Genomic DNA, 6,000 nt, shown 5'->3' with positions numbered 1-6,000 from the left:
ATAGCGATGAGAAACTTACTGACACACTCTCCTTAAAGCCTGTCAGTGGTTCCCCTTTACTTGCAAGATAAAGTTCAACTTTATAACACATCGAGCAAGACCATCCACAATCTAGCCTACTCTTAGCTTTCAAATATAATTTCTTATCATTTTCTGCCTTGCAATTCCTGTTCTGGGCATTCAAACTGCTTGTACTTCTCCACTTGCCCTCTGCCACTTCTCACATCTGTATTTGCAGGTACTCTTCTAAAAATACCTCCACTACACCTATTCCTTTATTTGCCTAATTCCTACTAGTCCTTAACACTCAGTTCATATAGTACCTTTCAGAATACCTTACCGTCAAAGACTGAGTTAAATATCTCTCATATATTCTCCCATAATGCAGAATGTAAAGTTTTATCACAACTTCTAGTTCATTGCCTTATAATTATATTTTTGTGTTCTAGTAAACACATTTGACTGACAGCTATCTGCAGGGAGAAACTCTATCTTATCTCTAAATATATTTCCAAGGTCTAACAATATGTGACATACAACAGATGTTTAATAACAAATAAAGTACCCTGTCATTTGATGGGTAAACCAATACTCTTCTCCCAATCCAACAATAAAGAAGTACCTTAAAGGAAGAAAAAAATCTGGCACAAACCTAGTCATAAACCCATTTTGAGAAACTTTTCAAATTTGACTAAGATTATTTAACATTGTACATCTATAACTTCCATATTAAAACTGAACTTGTTCAAAAGGATGTCTTCATTGAATGGAGTGATTATTCTATAATTTGTATTATACATAATTTCTAATTATAATTATCTTTTTACGTGTGTCTCCCAAAAGACTAAGAATTTCTTTTTTCTTTTTCTTTTTTTTACTTTCAGCTTAATTTTATTTCCTCTTATAAATGGGCACAACACGGGAAATGTTAAAAAACAAACAACAAAAATCAAACTAGCTCCTTTTCAAGGTGGGGACAGGTGAAGGCTCACAGTGGGCAGGTCTTTTCGTCTACTGCCTTTCCTCTACTTCTTAAGTTTTGGCCATGAACTCAGGACAGGTAATGGTTAATAAATAGGTTGTGGGGAGGAAAAGAGGAGGGAAGGCCTGGAGGAGGGAAGGACAGACTCCCACCCACCATGGGTTGGGTTCTGGGAGGTCTCTGTACAGAAGAAAGGATGCATCAGAGTCGGGGAGGACATAGTCTTCAGGGAGCTCTCTGGAACCACACTGCCTAGAAAAATATTTACATGCATTCACCATGCTAGGCCAGGTGCACGGAGGTGCCAGGCAGGTACCTGGGGGATGCTGGGGACATCATCAGCCTTTCAGATGGTGACTTCCAGGGCCCAGTCTTAACATCTCTGTAAATCTGTACACAGTTCACAGGCTTCTATTTACAGACAAGAAACCTAGGGAAGCAGCCCCAGGTTGCAGCTCCCAAGGAGGCAATCCTTTCCTTGGAGGCAAAGTCAGCTCTGCTGCCTGGGACCTGGTGCCCCTGCCTAGCAGCTTGCTGGGTATCTTTGGCAACCTTAGGGGGTCTGGCCCATGTGCCAGGCCTGCCCAGCCCAGCTCTGTTAACCACCACATGCCTCCAGTGACCAAGAGAACCAGCCTTTCAGGTGAAGTCCCCTTTCTGGCCCCCTAGAGAGACAAAGCATGAACCCCACTCCATTTCTCCGGCTCCAGCCTGCCTCTTGCTCTCTGGTAGGCCAAGGCCTGGAGAGTTTTCAAGCCACATTAACTCCTTCTCATTCGAAATGCACTATGCTTACAGGATATGCCAGGGCTCCAGGACACTATCCAAGAAGCATTGGGGTGTCTGTGGACTCATTTGGGCAGGCCCTGAATTTACCACACTGTACCTGGGGTGAGGGCCCTGTACCTACATTGCACTGTGGAGAGCTCCAGCACGTTCTTGGAACCAGCTCTCTCCCTTGAACTGTCCTGCAAGTCAAGCTGACTCCATGGATCTGGGCTGGTCAGACATTAAACTTCACAAGGACAAAGCCTGAACATTGGCCTTGGGCCAGACACTCCATGCACGAGGCGCTTGGCCTCTTCCCTCAAATACTGAGGAGAAGAGGGGCCAGAGTGCACAGTCTCAAGTCCAGAGTCAGCTACAGGATGTGAGAAATGGGCTCCAGCCCAATGTACAGGCTTCACCTATTGCTGGGTCTTGCTTCCCAGTGCCATGCCCCCAGCAGCCAGGCACCCAGGCACTGCCACCTCTCTGCTCTCTTCTCAGCCTCCACCCACCCAGGTCTTCACTGGAGCTGCAGTCCCCAAGACAGTAGGCCACCAGGGAGCAGGGAGGGTGCTAGGATTTGAGTCCTTTTCCACTCCCCATGTCCTGCCCTGAAGCTGCAGGGATGACCCAGGCTAAATTGCCTCCTCTAGGACTCCTGGTCCCAGGAGTCCTCCCCATAACCCCCCAAAGGCTGGGACCAACTGGCTTCCTTACAAAGCTCTGAGTCCAGCAAGGATGTCTAAGTGTGTATGAGATGGAGCCCAGCTTGGAAGCAGGACCCCTGTACAACACAAACTGCTCTGACACTGGGACCTTGACCTCAGCCTCAGGCACCCGCCCCTCACCCCACTGAAGTCTGCTGTTAGGGAATATTGACAGAACAGAAATAAACTGGAAAGGGGGGCTCCTAATGTGAATCTGAGTTATGAGTGAGAGTGGGGGAGAGTGCCAGCCAATCATAACTCACATCACATCCCTTCAGTTCCAAGAGCCCCTGCCAGGCACCCCCTCCCCAAAAGGAGATGGTGACTCCACATTTAAAATATCTATGAAATGGCCCCACTTTCAGGAGTAACAAAGAAAGGAAGGGTGGGTTTCGGACCTGTGACTACCCTCAACCCCATTGTCACATGCTTTGGTCCATCAAATCTCTGCCCTTGGGACCTGGGGGACTGGGGTGGGTTGCTGCCAGCTTGGAATCAAGTCAGCTGTGGCCAGAACTGCAGAGTTGTTTGTCCAGATGGGCTGGGAGGTGTCCACAGGGAAGCCCAAAGGTGGATGGGCCTGGGGTCGGCCTGAAGTGGTACACAGGACCTTGGCAGAGGCCCACCCTCACAGGCACTTTGGAGACTTGTGTCCTGGGAGGCAGAGTTGGCCCCTGGCTCAGAGCAGGAAGGGGATGCGGGGAGGCTTGGAGCCAGATCACACACATACACCTGGGCCTTTGGTCCTGGGAGACCCAAGCTCCCTCCAGATGGGGTCAAGCTACAGGAACCAACACATCCGCCTTCAGCCTTGGAGGAGCCCCATGGCTCTTGTAGGTGGGAGGTGGCCCTGGGCTTCCCCATGTGGGCTGCGGGGTTGGGGGAAGCAGCTAGGGGTGAGCTAGGGGTGAGGCCAGGCCTATCAGTGTTCAGAGCCCTGGGAAGGCTGTGGCAATACTCCCCACACATTCCAGGAAAGGCAAGCACCCACCTATCTTCCTCCAGCATCAGAGTGGGTTGTGTGGGGTGAGATTGTGTGATTGCATCTGACACAGGATAGGATGGGGCAGTGTGACACCCACAGGCTGTGGGTGTCATGGTGGGGCACTGGGTGGAACAGGGCAATTCCGGGGGACTTGATGTGGACTGATTGCTCCAGCTTGATTCCACCTTCCAGAGTGAGTCTGAAAGTTGGAGTGTGTGGTGCCAGAGTGTGTATGTAGGGGAAACAGAGAGAAAGGAGGCCACACGGCCACCACTTAGTAACAATGACCAGGGGCTTGTATTGCAGAAGTGTCTTGGGTATTTAAGCAATTCATGAAGATAAACATCCTTGAAAGAAGGCACATGTCTATGATTGTGGCATGTCTTGGTTGGGTGGGTGGTCAGGACTGTACATGATTTTGTCATTGCATGCTGTTGTCTTGTGTGTGAGAGCATGGCAGTGTGTCTGACAGTGGGTGACAGTGTCTATATGGAGTCCCCTCTCCTCAACACCAGCTGGCCCTGTGCTCTCAGGAAGCCATTTCCCTAAGGGAAGATGCACATGTGTACTGGGCAGGGGAGAGCGGACAATGATCCCACAACCAGGGCAGGCTGGTGACAGAGAACACCCTCTCACCTAGACAGAGAGAGGCCCTGGGACAAGAGTGAGATGCTGCAGTGTCTGGATGATTTCTAGAGCTGAGTTTGCCACATGTTGGTCCTGGAAACCAGCCCAACTGTTTCTCTGCCCCAGAAAGGAGAGCTGGTCCAGCCCTGCAGGGCAAGGGGAAGCCTCAGACTATCTCAGTCTCAGCCCTTCCCCTGCTTCCACCAGTCAATCAGTACCATCCTTCCTCCTGCCCATCAGACACAAGGTCCTGAAGCTCCAGGCAGGTTGGGGATAAGAGATGAGCTGGTAAGGGCACCATCTGGGTCAGGTGGCAGCACCCCTGTTTCTCAAGGACCATTGTCTGTGGGATGCTGGCAGCCTGGGCAAGCCTTGAAAGAGAGAGCAGAGAGAAACTGGGGCTGGGTTCCTTCCTGAGCCCAGTCCCAGGCCTGGCCTGGTGGGGCCAGCTGGGGACAGGACAGGGGGTTGGTGTTGAGGCTGCAGGATACACTGTAGCTCTGCTAGGCATAGAACTCCTCCTGCTTGTCAGGCTTCTGGTATGTGACGCTTGTCTGCTTGGGTTCCTTCAGCATGTAGCTGCCCTCATCCTTCATGTGGTAAATTAGAAGTGTGACCAAGAAGGTGACAAACGGCACCCACCACACTGCCCACAATCATGGCTACAAGCACCTCCTTCTGCTCCAGAATGCTCTTCTGAGGGAGCTGAGCAGTGAGCTACCTGAGTTGATGGCATTGTCTTGGAAGTCAGGGCCTGGGCGAGCACCTTTGGGCAGTATCTTGGGTGGAGATGATGGCTTGGGTGCAGTCCCTCCCACAGCCACCACCTCATTGGCTGTGTCTGGCTTTGTGGTCTCTTCTGGCAGCTCAAAGTCTCTGCTGGGTCCCCTGCTCACTGGCACCTCTGGTTCATCCCAGATAGTGGTCAGGAAGGACTCCAGAGTTGGGGCATGAGCTATCTCCACGGGACCAGGGCCAGTGGTCCCCAGGGGCAGGGTGCTCCTCTTGGGGACATTGGGCTCCTGGGTGATGGCCTTCCAGGGAAGGGCTCTTGGCCAGGAAGTAGCCTGGGTGTCAAGGCCTCCGAGTCCAAGGAAGCCACTGTGGTGGCAAGGGTGCCTCTGGGTTGGTGGCCTGGACTGTGGCAGCCGTGGTCATGCAAGAGGCAGCAGCCTCTGTATACCAGTGGTCCTTATGATGGCAGTGGTGGCCATGGCAGGGGAAGCCACAGGGGTGCTGGGAGTAGTGGTGGCTGCTGTGGTGGGTGTCGTGGCCTCAGTTGGGGCCTCTGTGGTGGTGGCAGTGGTAGTGGCCGTGGTGGTGGAGATGGTAGTGGCTCTCTGGCTGGGCTCCTCTGGAACCTCTGTCACTACTGGCAGGCTGGTGACTGGTTCTGGGCTGGGGCACTCAGAGGGGAGCTCTTCAGATGGGGAGTTCATGGGCTTGATGTCCATGGTGGGCAGTACAGCAGGCGCAGTGGCATGACCAGGGCCACATCAGAACCAAACCACATGACTATCCTGAGGCCTGATTCCTGCTGGAAGTCATCTTTAGGTAGAAGCAGAGGAATGCAAGAGGCTGCAGCCTATATGTAGGTCATGCTGCATCAAGGCTGGGACGGAACTGCCTGATCTCACCCTGCTCCACTTGACCCACAGGTGAGCTTTCCTTCCTCAGGGCAGGACCAGCATCCCACTCAGGCACCAGCAGCCCTTCTGCATCCCCCCTAACCATGAAGACTAAGAATTTCTTAAAGTCTCACAACCACCATAATGCTTGACACATAGTGGAGATTCAATAAATACTTGTCAGATGAATGCATGAGACATAACTAATGCTGTTCTTCCAGAAATGCCTTTTCTCCACCTTTTCCTGCCTAAAAAAATTTACTCATTCTTTAGGGTTCCATTCAAATTGCAAACTTTTCTGAC

The 6,000-nt window shown here is 51.5% G+C and overlaps 1 pseudogene; it reads right to left on the bottom strand.

The window, feature by feature from the left end:
• Positions 1–4,572: 4,572 nt before the first annotated feature.
• On the bottom strand, positions 4,573–5,803 carry LOC141419426 (syndecan-3 pseudogene; annotated as a pseudogene).
• Between the last annotated feature and the right edge of the window lie 197 nt (positions 5,804–6,000).

The sequence above is a fragment of the Castor canadensis genome, chromosome X (assembly GCF_047511655.1).
Source record: "Castor canadensis chromosome X, mCasCan1.hap1v2, whole genome shotgun sequence".
NCBI lineage: Eukaryota > Metazoa > Chordata > Mammalia > Rodentia > Castoridae > Castor > Castor canadensis.
The sequence above is the reverse complement of the archived record's forward strand: the minus strand, read 5'-3'. Positions and strand labels throughout refer to the sequence as shown.